General features: G+C 40.5%; 1 protein-coding gene across 1 annotated transcript in view; it reads left to right on the top strand.

Moving 5' to 3' along the window:
• The window catches only part of PPP3CA (protein phosphatase 3 catalytic subunit alpha), a 192,022-nt gene that overhangs the window by 622 nt on the left and 177,485 nt on the right, over positions 1-13,915 (top strand). The window lies entirely within an intron of this gene.

Here is a 13,915-nt window from a genome sequence, read left to right as displayed (position 1 = left end):
CCCCGCGCTGACAGCCGGGGCTCCGCTCCCCCCCAAACCAAACCCTCCCGCCGGGGGACCGGCTGCGCTGCCCGGCTCCCCCCCCCCCCCCCCCCGCGTCCGCCCCGCTCCCTGCAGGGCCGCCCCCGCGGCACCCGCGGCGGGGATGCCGGGGCGGGGGGGGGGAACGTGGCCGTGGGCGCAGGGGGGGGCGGCGGGCCGCGGGCGCTGTGGGAGGCGGCGAAGGCTGCTGCTTCCTCCTCCTCCTTCTCCGTTGCCGTCTCGTACTGACGGCCCGGCCTGCGTGGCTGTGAAGTTATCCGGCAGGCGTACCGTGGCCGTGCACCCGCGTGTGCGTGCAGATGTGCGTGGGGGTGCTCGGCACAAACACGTATCGGCTCCATGATTTTTGCTCCGTTTCGAAGGTATGCGTGTGCTGCGAGCCTCGGCCGTATAAACAAATTAGAGTTTGGATTAACAACACATTGCGCCCTGCAGTACAGACCAAGGTCTTATTTTCTGGGGTAGTGCCTGATTTAAATTGCACATGTGTATTTCTCTGTACGTATGAAGTGCGTGTGTGTTTAGTGGTTTGGGTTTTTGTTGGTGTTTCCCACCCACACCCCCCCCCCCCGCCCCTTACACCAGCCATACAGCTGGATACACTCGGATACAGTGTATTTCATCCAGTTAGGATATAACCCGTATACCAATACAGAATGCTATGGTGGAAAACACAAACCCTAGATGCAGTATGCATCCTTCCAGAATCCAGGAGGCTGGAAATTGAAAAGGCCTGGGAATATATACACTTTTGTATTTACATGAGTGTACACCAAAACTAAACACTCAATGTAAATGCTATTCCAAACGGCACATTGTTTATATTTTTGTATTTACACGTACCTCCTTATGCCTTTCCCCCTCTTAACTTCTTTTTCCCTCCAAATGAAACTGTAGTTCTTCAGATGTTGTAAGATGTAATTAGAAGCACGATAAGAATTCTTAAAAAATGACTTGGGAATTCACCTTTACCTTCTAATATATGGAATATTTCCTGCTTGTTTAAATAGTCAGTCTGTTATATCATGACCAAATGTCCTGATCTTTGCTGTGGTAGAACTTCCATTGGCTTTAGTTGATGTTCATCATGAATGGCAATTATGTCTCTATTTACAAAAGCCTCAATGGTTTCAGTGCATTTTCATGAGTTTTGTTAGTAATTGCTCTTTGCGGTTTTCACACGTGTAACATCTCAAACGTCTGAGAGCACCATTTCTAAAAAGAACTTATCAGTATGTATAGTTAGATATTTTTAGAATGCAACTAAAACAGAAATCAACTTTGTTAAACTGAGTTAAGGTATCGAACAAAAAGAACAAAACATACATGCTGCTTAGGTGTCCATCTCACCTGGTAACTGTTGTCTCATAATGTCAGTGTTTCACTGGAGACATGAAGATTTGTTTAACTGGTTCAGTCCTGTATTAAACATTGAAATCATTTTAAGGTTTTAAAATAGCATCTGAAGAGAGTCGTACACAGTAAACCGATTCTTAATAGGATTATTCTTTGCTGTATCATAGGCACTTCACACTGCCTTTATACAGACTGTAAGGAAATCCAGTAAGAAAACAATTGGTGGTAATAATAATAATAGAGATAGGAAAAGATTACTTTGTTTCTTTCCTATAGGACATGATTTGTACCTTCTTGAGATGAACAGCTGAAATAGGCTTGCAATGCTAAAGGAATAGGGAATAATTAAAAAATTGAAAGGGCACCTTGCAAGCATCTATGCAAGTAGTTGGAGAGCTTTGGTATTTTAGAGAGGAAAAACAGATATACTGATGTTGGTGAGATATAACCTGTGAAAACAACTTCTTATTTTTTTAAGTTAGAATATCACATAAAACCTTACTTGGAAAGGAAATGTTTTTAGCATATGGATGTAGGCTCTGGATGAAACTTTCTCTCCTGTTTGCATGCGTGGAGTTTTTTTTGCTTGTTTTTATTGTGTTGGGTTGGCAGATTTTTTTTAAACCCTTTCGATTTGCTGGTGCATGACAGGAGATGTCTCCTTCTAACAAGAATTCTGCGCTGGCCGGTGAAAATCCTGGCTCGGCACCGTTACATAACAGTGGAGTGGGTTTGGGGAGGTTAGGGCTCCAGCAGCTTCATGCAGATTGCTTGTGGCTGAGAGCTGCCTCTTCGGGGGATTGGTGTGGGCTGCTTTTTTTGTCTTCTTGTGCTTCAAATCCTCAAATATACTGAGAAGTGAGGTATTTCCATAGGCGAGGGCTTCATCTTACACTCATTTTGCTTAGCTTATTTAATTGTCTGAACTGTGCTTAAACTGATTTGGATCAAAAATAAAACATGGTTTTGGGAGAAGTGGAAAAAGGCTCAGGAGCCCCTAATGCTTATAAGGTACTGGTCTTCTCCCACCTCTGTTATGCAGCCTGTGCACAACTGCATTTGACAGTTGGAGTGAAGTTTTTGGAACTGACACTGTCATGCAATGAGCAATGTAAAGAAGAAATTCAAGTCTATGTGTAATGTTAAGTTTTCAGAAGCAAATTAACTCTTAGTAAAGTTGACAAAATTGTGTTCTGTTGAGTTAAAGGGAAAGAAGATCCTGTATGTGAATCCAGAGGATGCAGTTACAGTTTGAGAAGTACTTTTTTGATTTACTTTTGTGCTCTCCTTATGATGGTATGTATGTTATGATGCAAATTAGACAATTCACCTTTACTCTCTGGATTTTGTGATCCTGTAGAGGAGCAACGCTGTGAATGGTCTGTTGACTGCAAATAGGATAACCTGTGCATTCAGAGGTTTGCAGGATCAAGGCTCAGGACAACAGACTGTTGCAGCAAATGCTGGCTTGATGTATTTACACATTGAAATTCCCTGCTTTTTTGTTAGAGGTATGATGCAGCCTTCAGCTGGACAGAACTATCTCTAAGTTCTTGTTCTCCTTCAGGACTGAGAAAGCCACTCATTACCCACGCTGCTTTTAACTCCTGCCAGCCAGAGTGTGGACTTGGTTGTTCTTGTGAAGGTAGGAATACCTGTCCAGGAAAAACTGGACTGAGGATACTAGCTCATTCCTCATGGGTCATGTAACAGCTGTCTGATGTCAACAGCTTTTGGTCACTACTGACATTAGCAAGATTTGAACCCCACTGACCTGGAGGGAAAAGCTGTGTATCGTGTTACTTGACCGCCTCAAAATATTCAGTGTTGCATTACTGCCTTCTAGAAATACTGCTCTAAAGCAGAGTAATCCTAAATAAAAACTTCAAGAATGAACTGGAGTAGTCATACAAAGAAGTAAAGGCAGTATTTCTTGGAAATCTTGCTGTTAGCTAGGTACAATGATCGTTTTGATTTTTCTGGGCAGGTCAGATGGTTATGTGCTTTTGAGTGGTTTGTTTGTGCTTTTTTTTATCTTTTTCCTTTGAAGGAAAGTGGAGTTTTAATGAAATTCTTCCATCTCAGCTGTTTAGATAGGCTGCTGTCATGGCTCCTGAACCTTGGTGTTGGCAATCTCCTTTGCTTTTGTGTGTTGCGTGCAGAGGTGTACATAGTTATATCAACAATTGACAACACCCAAAAAAACCTAGACGCTGGTCTCTGCTGTCTCTGAATTTCAAACCATGTCATTGTTAATGGTCTTCTAATGTCCAGGCTGTCGGTTGTTGGTAATACAATATGAATGCCAGCTCACAATCAATATGTTAGCCATCAGTGTTAATTTCAGATTCATGAAAGGTAAAATTGCTGTCAATAAGAGGAATTAGCAATGAAGTTTAGCGTTTCCATTAGTTCAGGGAGACTTGTGTGTACTCGCCAAAGGCTTGTGCTCCAGGCTGGAATCCAGCATCAGTGTATTGCAGAAGCCTGCCTCTGTCTTTCTGTGAATCAAATGCAATTTTTCCAGCATAGAGATATACTGCAAGTGCTGGGCTGCCCTTCTGTGGTTTTTGAGTAATTGTATAATGACCTGAATGTACTGACATTGGTGAATTGGGTATATATTTTGGTGTAAATTTGAGTGTTAGGAAATGCATGACAAGGACCTTGGATTGTTACTTGGATAGTTATAGCTGTCTAATGACAGTTGATTAAATGGTTGCGTGCCCCTCTTCTGAGGGTGCTGAAGATTCCGTCTCTGCCTGATCCTCTAGAAGGAAAGGAGGGAGTTGCTTTGTAGCTGTTCCTATTGGCATAGGAAAGCTGACTCTATTTTTCTTTTAATTAACTTATCCTTGTGGTACTTGGGAATGTACTTGCTTGCTCTGGGAAAGCCTGCATCTGGGTTTAAGGAGTGTTATTAACTAGAGAATCCACCTTCAGCTATGTCAAAAAGGTGGCACTGGTACAGCTGGGGATTATCTGTTCTCCTCCATCCACTTTTACCTTCATGGAAGGGATGGGTGTTCTTCCACCTCAGCTTTGGTAACTCTGTAATCACAGATCCCCTGGTACCTTCATGAAGCAAGCCATATGAGATGCAGCTGAGAGCAGAAAACAGCTGAATATGCTTGCATAGGCTTTATGGTTACTTAAGAAAGAAAATGAGGCTGGCTTGTTATTTTCTTATGTGTAACCGCTTTGTTCTTATCTCATGGTCAAAACTAAGTGAGTACTTATAAGACCAGTGGATTCTGTTAGCTGGATGCTGCTTGGATATTGCAGTCTGTGTGTTTTACACTGCATAAACAGTATATATGTGTGATGGGTGTATAACACTTGTAAAGGATTTTGAATGTAGTAATGAGAAATTGAAACAAAACCTAAGTACAGTGCTCGACAGTTATGCTTGTGTAATAAAGCTGGTGATATATTTTGATTTGTGAACTCACTGAGCCTCTTAGTCATTAAGGTAATTTGAAAATAAGGCCTTTAGCAAAACAAGTCTTTTGCTACATAAGCATAGGGAAAAAATCGTGTTCATGCTGAAGGGCGCCTTTCTAATGTAGTTATTGCTGCAGTGCATAGGTGGGAGGCTTTTCTCATGCTCTGTATTATGAGAGCGTCTTGCTGAGCCTGCTGACTCAGGACTGATATAAGGTGAGGGACAAAATTGCCTTATTTGTGTGTTAAAAAACTTTTATGTGCTTCTGAATTCCACATTGGCTAAAGCTGTCTTCTCTTACTTGCTCTTTTGGGCTGAGCCTAGCAAAAAAGCTGGTGCTTTTGATACCATTGGTGGTGGTGAGAAACTTGAAAGAGGAGCTGATGCTGGATGTTATCAGCATTTAACTTAATTGGAAAATATGAGCCAGTTGAGGTCATTTTCCATAGGGGGATGTTGTAGAGAACAGTTGTTTCCTCTCTGCTATCCATTCCCAGACTGAATGCTATCTACTTCCATTGCATGAATTCCACCTAGAGATGATAGATGCTGCATGGTTATGCTTGCTTTTCTGTGCAGGTCGTGACAGGAAGATCAAATGCAAAATATATTTACCTTTGATTACATAAGTTGATATTTTAAATAATTTTTCTGTAGGTCTGACTTCCAGAACTCTCACATACCTTCCCGTGTGGTATTTCTAAAGGATTTTCTGTTAAAAGTAATTTTGGGTAATGTCAATAAATAAGTACCTGTAGCTTGGATTCTCCAAACTCATAATCCTTTTTTTTTTTTTTTTTTTTTTGCCTAGTAGCTCCTACTTAAAGTACAAAAGCAGGACTATAATTTACATTTGGTACTCCATTTAAACATGAATATTAATTCATTCAAGGCTTCCCAGTAATGTTGAAGCAGCATGTTGTGGGGGATAGTTCCCTCTTTATAGCTTTAAAGCCTGTGGAGAAAAGTACTTCCTTAAGAGTATTTTAAGATACAAAGATACTGCTTAACACTTTTCTCAAGCGTGCCATAAAAGAAGCCACAAGTTTCTGAAGTAAAAGCCACTTCAAATCATCTTCATGAAAAGGTGCCTTCTTATATTCTTCTGTATGTGGTTTCACGAGTCAAATGCAAGTTACAATTGCATAATGGTTCTTCAGCTGAACACTTTAAATTATTTCCTGTTCTGATAATCGGTCATTTACCTTGACTTTCCCCCATAAAAGATCACTTTATGGCTACTCAATCAATAATGGTGGAAAGTATCATCCCAGTTCTGAAAAATATTATAGCATATGTGCAGCCTAGTTCATTTAAGTGCGCGATCATTGAGCTATCTGCCACTCGGGTTGTAGATTCAGAAGTATTATTGCTGGAGGTTGTACCCCAGGTATGTTCTTGTTGTTTTCCTTTAATTATTGAATGAAGGAAGAGACAGAAGATCCTATGTGGAGAAACAGGGAGACAATAAGTGCTGTGATGGTAAATTTTTCTTTTAAAGAAAGAACTACGTATTCCTACCCTACTTACTCCTCCACCAGAAAGCCGCTACTGTTGAAATAACACCTCCAGAGTAGTACCTCCTTGACAGTCATTTACGTGCATTTTAAACTGACTATGATATCTATATTTATAAGCAGGGTTAGGCATGTTAACGTTGATATGGCAACACTGATGTATGAGGAGAACAGGACTGTCTTATTTAAGATTGAGTTATGATACCACCACAATCTGTAACTAATTTCCAACTAATACCATTTATGTTTGGAGCTGGAGAGGGCAAGGACCGGAGTGGAAAGGCACCAGCGGTCAAAAATGGTGTCTTTAGTTAGAAGTTAATTCCTGGGTGCTGCATGTGCTTAAGGTGTAGAAGGCATTCTTTCCTTTTAGGGTATACTCCATGAAGTTTTTGAAAACATTTAGTTCGAGGATTGTGTACCGCTCAAACTTCTTTCTACTTAGAAATAAAGCTGTGCTGTACTGAACTTCTGTAGCAGCTTCCTTTTGTTTTTGGCAAGTTGATTTTTTTAATACTTTCTCCCTCTTGTGTTTCAATATGCCCTTTTTCTGTCTGTTTCTTTCCTACATTTCTGCAAACTTCTCTCCTTACTGCTCTCATAACTAAGTACGTCGAGCAGCCTAAGTGCTGCCTGGTAGTTGTGATTTGGGTGCGTGTACCTAATGCAAGAGGTTCACTGAACATGGTGTCTTTCCTTTGGTGCATCTGTAGGTGCCTGGGGAAGCACGTGAGAATAGAGGAAGTATATTCTGCCCCTTCCTTGGACTTCTGTTGTAATTCTGCAGTCAACTGCTGACTCTGTAGCTTTCTTTTCGGTGAATAGCTTGACTATCAGTGTGCTGCTCAAGCTCTACCCCACTTGCGACAGAAGGATATCTCTATTTTGCAGTTCAGCTGCTGCTTGCAGGTTGCTTAGCAGTAATGTTGAAAACTCACAGCGTGACTGTTAGTTTTAACTCGTGTAGTCTGCAAAAAGCTCTGAGGGCTAGTGTAGATGGTGGTGTTTTTTTGGTTAACTTGAGAGGTGGTATAAGCAGTCATGCTTTGGTGTCTTTGCAATCAGACACAAGTTAATTAGCAATGGAAGGGAAGATTTGGTGAAGCTGGTAATACTCGCTTGAAAAAAACTTGAAGTTCACCACCGATGAGTGAACTTTAAAACCCCCACCTTAAACTCCAAACATGAAAAGTACAGAACCTAGTCTGCATAGAGATTGTACAAAATCTTTGTGGTAAAGAAAGGTAAAACTATGCTAAAATATGGTTGCATTAAATCTTCCAACAGTAATAGCTATATTTTTCCATCTTTTGGATAGGCATATTTGGCTTAATAAAATAGTTGAAGTCTGATGCATTACAGGGCTTTCAAAATTGAGAAGTGCTCTAATGGGATTAAACATGTACTGATGGAGACAGGTATTGGTATAACAATGCCAGTATTCTACACCGTATTCGTTTTCCCCATTCTGTCTTTGAGACGTGTGCAGCTTAGGCATTTTATTGCATCAGATTCATGTTGGCCAAAATACTTTTCCTGAGTCGTCCTGACTGTTGCACAATGTAGAACTGAGGGAGTGGAGCAAAAAGTATAACTAACCTGGTATGGAGCAAATTCTGCTATAATGTTGGCTCTGATACTTGCTAATTATATGAAAATATCAAGCCTGCACAGTGTTGCCACAAGAAAGGAAATGCACTTTGAACTTACGATTGGAATGGTGGAAATAACATGTGTTAATAATGGATTACGCAGATGTGATGCTGCAGACAGTCTTTAACACTCACTCTGGGCATTGTTCAATAGGCTTAATTAATAGAATCCAAACTACAGGTTTTTGGCCTAATTCAGTGTGTGATTAGATTTGAGTTTTTAATTTAAGCTTTTGTGAGTGTCTTTGAAGGTGGGTTGTATGATTTTTGTTTTTAATTTTTTTTACTTGCTGATAGTGACAGCTCAGTAATTGTGTGGCTGGATAAAGCAAAGTTCCTGAGTTGTTCATGTTTTGAAGTAACCATCATGTGGAAAGAAATCCTTTGCAGTCTAGATAGAAGGCCCAAAGTGAGAAAAAGAGGCTCAGCTTCTAACATGTTTTCCATTGCTGTGTTTGGTTATAAATACATGTTCAACAATTATTTCTCTCTTTCTTTGAATAGGAATGCTTCACTTTTATCGTTCTTTTGCTGTGGCTGTATTTGTTACTTGAGTCCCAGACTGGTTCTTATGAAGATGGGTGTATGCTGTGTGTGATTAGGTGGTAGTCTCTCTGAAGTGTTTGGAATTCCTCTGGAAGTGTTTTTCTGTCCTGAAGTGGAGAAACTGGTAAATTGAATGGTAGATTTCTTAATAAAATAGTGATTTCTTTGGTTACTAGATTAAAAAAAAAAAGGCCGCGCAGGAGCTTGTGACTTCTTTCTGGTCTATAATTTTATATGGGTGAGTTTGGAGGGGGAAGGCACATGGCTAGAGAGGAACATACATTCCTGTATTTTCTCTAGAAATGACATGAAATTACTTGATGTAGTATGCTCCAGGTTCTGTGGAGATTTTCTGTGGGAATACATGCTAGCTTTTTCTCCATCTGTCAAGGAGTAATGCTCCACTAAAGAGAGTTGTATCTGAAATTCTTTCTGCATCTATATATGTGGGTTTTTTCTACTTTAACCTTTTCTTTGTATTTGTGTATTTGAATCCTTATGAAAAATCTGATTTAGTTCATATATAGTACAGTCAACAAAACAATTAAAAGCTTCTAGGTGGGGAAGCCCACCCTGTTGTTTGCTCCAGAGGAAAGATGTTTCATCATCCACTTTGGACCTGAGATAGTTTTACTCAGCACACCCCTTTTCAACAACAAATTTATGATTTCTTGGCTGAATTCTGCTTTTATTACTGGAAAAGACACTTTTAGTAATTTAATACCTTTATTTACCATAAATTTTTTAAGCAGTTTAACATAATTGACAATTTGAATGTGGAACCATTCACACAAAATCCCTTCCTATCCCCCCAAACACAAAAACCAACCCATGAACAGAAATTAAAAAAAAAAAAAAATCAAACAATTTAAATAATTTTTTAGTCTCTTTTCCATGACGCTTGCCAAGTTTCGGTTTGATGTAGATTACAATGGTCATACTGTGTTACAATCTTTGAAAAAGTGCAACTGGTCATTAGCTGCAATGACACGAACAGCTGTAGTATTTTATGATAACAGCTGGGAACAATCTAGTTCTCTTCAATAACTTTCTTTTATTGTTCCTTTCATGCCATTTTTAAAATGAGAAAGCGAGATTGTTGTATTTGTTCTCTATTTACACCAGGGATTTCTTCATAGGCAGTGGTGGCAATTAGGTATCAAAATACGGCGTTGCTGTTTGTGACTTGGAACATTTCCCTCTGCAGGACCTGTTTCATAACCCGCTGAAATCTGCAGGAGTTGGAGTCTTTTCATTAACTTGAGTAAACTGTGAATCAACTCGTCATCCTAGGACTTACAATTTTGGCCTTCCTTTTCAGTGCATGATTTCTTCTTGGTTTAAACTGCTTTGTTATATCTGATCTTACGCAGCTCAGGACAGGACAGCATTAACTCTTATTTTAACACTGAGCAAAGTGCACTTCTACTTTGCAATGCTCTCATTTCCCAAGAAGTAGTTTGCTCTTTTGTTGCTGTGTCTTTGGAAGTGTAGTCTAAGAAGTTTCCCATGTACGTATGGTTGCTTTTTATCATTGGAAAAACAAGTAGGATCCTTTCTCATGTATACATTTTTTTTTTCCTGTGTCCCCTTACAGATGAGTTTTCTTCGGTAATGAACACATCTGGGCTGCCTTAAATACAATCTGTTTAACTTATTCTGGTGTAATAGAGTAAGTCTTAATATTAAAATCACACTGGCAGTACTCAAGATGTACATACCAGATCTGCCTAGGAGCGTTATTTTTTCCAAGAGACCTGCTGTTCTGTCACACAGGTGGTGGTGTCTGTGGTTACTAGAGGGGAGCCTAATGGCATAACAAGGTATACTGGGTGTACAGCTGGGGAGTTTGGGAAGAAGAAATGAAGAGCACAGGGGGCAAAGGTATGTGTTTTCAGTGCAGTAAAGTGTTGCTTCGGGAATCCTATCTAGTTCAGAAATCAAAAGCAGAAAGCTGTTTTAAGAGTGCTTTGCCTAATGACTTGTATTGGCTCAGGTGGGTATCGCAGAGGTGTCTGTGCAGCAGGGCGGGAGGCTATATGCTGTAGCTACAGGGGAGCTTGACTCTATCAACAAGCAGAGAACTGGCAAAGGCAGTTGGTGAAATTTTTAGTCACTCATATACTCTGTGTGTATAACCCTAAGTTTGGTTTAGATTATCAGTGAATGATCTTTCTGCATTTTTTTAAGAAAAGCTTCCTGAGATAAAGTGCTTATAGTTTCTGTTAACCGTACAACTTTTAAGCTGTTTGTCCTTACGTTATCAGTAATAAGGAGGGGAAAATGCCTTTAAGATGCTATCTTTTGAGCATACTGAGGTGAGGTTACTTTTGGCAGAGGAAGGAAAGGAGGAGTGAACTCAAAAAAACCATATCTGTACTACAAAAGGGGATGAACTTGCATTCATTTCAGTTGAGAGATTAGTTTTAGCTTCTGGGCTGTTGACTACCTTATGGGGTAGTATGGGGTTTTTTCTTTATCATTTAAACTTCTGCTCACTGCTCCACTGGAAAAATAGTGTATCCTTAATTTTTATGAATGATGCGTCAAAGTCCCTTTCTCAATCACTCACAACTAAAAAAGTATGAGCTCAGACAACTTCACAGAAGCACAGAATGGTTGAGGCTGGAAGGGACCTTTGGAGGTCATTTGGTCCAGCCCCAGCTCTCTCAGCCTTTTCTCACAGGAGAGATACCTCAGTCCCTTAAATCATCTTAGTGGCCTTTTGCTGGACTCTGCAGTTGCTCCATATCTCACAGTTCCTATGTGAAATCTAAATGTAAATAAAAGTTAATTTCTACATATAAAGAACTTGCACATTAGGGAGTAGCACACTCTTACCCTTTTTAACAAGATACTGGTTCTTCCCTGGAGCTCTGAATCTCAGGTGACACCTACCTTACACGTAAATGCTGTCTGTTTACCACATATAAGATGAGGCATATCACTGTCATTAACGGAAGTCTTAAATATGTGTGAATTTTTTGTATAATATTAACCTCACATCTTGTATCCCAGTGTCACAGACAATACTTCACTGTAGGATATTGTTTGTATAACCTAGGCTAATCTTAGAAGTACTGCCAGTCAGAAAGTTACTCTGCAGATATCTTTTTGGTTATAATCCAGTTGCCACGGCTTCTGAATATGCATTAGACTCTTCCCCTCCCACCCCCCGCCCCAGATTTATGGGAGTTGAAGGAGACGGAGGTTTTTGTAGGTCATCTTGGAGAATTTGCCAACAGCTTCCTGGGCTGCATAAGGAGGAGTGTTGCCAGCAGGTTGAGGGAGGGGATCCTTCTCTTCTCAGCACTGGTGAGACCATACCTGGAGTGCTGGGTCCAGTTCTGGGCTCCCCAGTATGAGAAAGACATGGACATACTGGAACGAGTCCAGTGCAGGGAGACAAAGATGATTATGGGACTGGAGCATCTTTCATACGAGGAGAGGCTGAGAGAGCTGGGGTTGTTCAGTCAGGAGAAGACAAGGCTCGGGGGATCTCATCCATGTGTATACATACCCGGTGGGAGGAAGTAAAGAAGGGGGAGCCAGGCTTTTCTCAGTAGTGACGGGACAAGAGGTAATGGGCACAAATTGATAGCTCTCACAGTAAGCGAAATTTCTGGTTTTCAAAAACTGGCACAGTTTGCCCAGGGAGGTTGTGGAGTCTCCATCCTCGGAGACATTCAGAAGCTGTCTGGATGGGGCCCTGCTTGAGCAGGGGTGTTGGACCAGATGACCTCCAGAAGTCCCCTTCCAACCTCAACCATTCTGTGATCATCTTTTACTGAACTCTTTAAATGGATAATTAAAATGCTTGTTATAAATTCAAACTTTTGTCCAAACATGAAATACAGAAATCTCACTTCAAAAATAAAAGGTTATGTCTGCTAATTAGGTATTCTACAGGAAGAATGCTTTGTGGGATTATGAGGATCCACCATACAAATACTTATTCTGAAATAGCATCAAGATGTGTTGCATTGGGAAATTATATATGTTTTTTAATTGACGCATCCATATGTAGCTGGTAGTGTTGCTGGCAAAACATTTGCACAAATCACTCTTGACACGTTTCAGAATCTCCTGAGCGTGTATAGTTCTGGAGTTTGGTGTACCTTGAAAGCAGGGACAGATAGCATGCCCACTGTACTTTGCTTTGAGCAACTGTGAGAAAAATGGAAAAAAAGCTTTTGTATAAAATCTCTCATTGTTATTACCAACACTTCTGCCGTGACTATCAGAAGGGTCCGTTTTCTAATTACTGGAAGGAAGTGGTTATCTTTTACTAGTCATTGGTTCATCTGATTTTTTTCCATAGGGGCCTGACAATTAAAACTGAGGGTGATGGCAATTGTCTTTCAGCTCTAATACTCTCTGGCATATTTTCTTCTTTGCTGCTTTCTCATGCTTCTTTATTTCCCTCTGAAGATGCACATTGCCCTGTAAAGCTGACTAGGAAGTATCTGAAGATTGCACGTGTGAAAGTTAAATCAAACCTGTGATGAGGGAGTCTCTTGATGTGGGTGACACAGAATGAAAATAAGCACTTGGAAGAGTTTGAGTGTGACAAAAGTATGCTGACTCCTTCAGAAAAGTTAGCAGAGCTACCACACTAGAAGTTTTGAGCAAGTTCTCTAGGTGGGATCACCTTCATGGATAATTAATCTGGATAATGGAGATAATTTTTTTAGTAAAAATGCAGCTTCCAGGGTTGCTCAGCTGACTAGATACATCTGAGGAAAATGATAGACAGATACTGTAATTTAAAGTGTGAATTGCCTCGGTGGTCATATAGATCACACTCTATAATAAAAACCTGGGGCAACATGCATCCCTATGGAAGAAGTTTAAATGCATTTGCTGTCTTTGCAACATTTTGAACAACAACTGGGAAGAGGACTTGCTAGTGCAGTCAATAAATCTTTGGCCTAATTATTTGTAATTAGAAAAGTGTATGTCAAAAGATCCTGTGTTCCGGAGAACTTCTGGTTGCAAAAAGGCAAGTAGAGTGTTGAAGAGTTGCCTTAAAGACACTTTAAAAAAAGGTAAGAAAGAGACAGGTTGAACATAGCTATCATGACCTGGAAGGATGATCCTGGCAGATAAACGTGCCAAAGGAGCTGAAGAGGTGCTTTGAATAGATGCAAATGAAGAGCAAATGAGAAAGCCCAACAACCTGCAGGTGCTGTTAATAGCATATGCTTACCTACCTGAAGTATGAATGGCTATTTCAGGAATACCTCTTCTAGCCGTGCTGCAAGGCATTTCTTCCTAAGTGGCTCTGATGGTTATGCCATCACCTGCTCAGGTGCAGGCCATGCGGAGAGAAGGCTTTTTAGCACAGTGGGCACCTC

Source organism: Gavia stellata, chromosome 5 (genome assembly GCF_030936135.1).
Source record: "Gavia stellata isolate bGavSte3 chromosome 5, bGavSte3.hap2, whole genome shotgun sequence".
NCBI classification, from domain to species: Eukaryota; Metazoa; Chordata; class Aves; order Gaviiformes; family Gaviidae; genus Gavia; species Gavia stellata.
The sequence above is the reverse complement of the archived record's forward strand: the minus strand, read 5'-3'. Positions and strand labels throughout refer to the sequence as shown.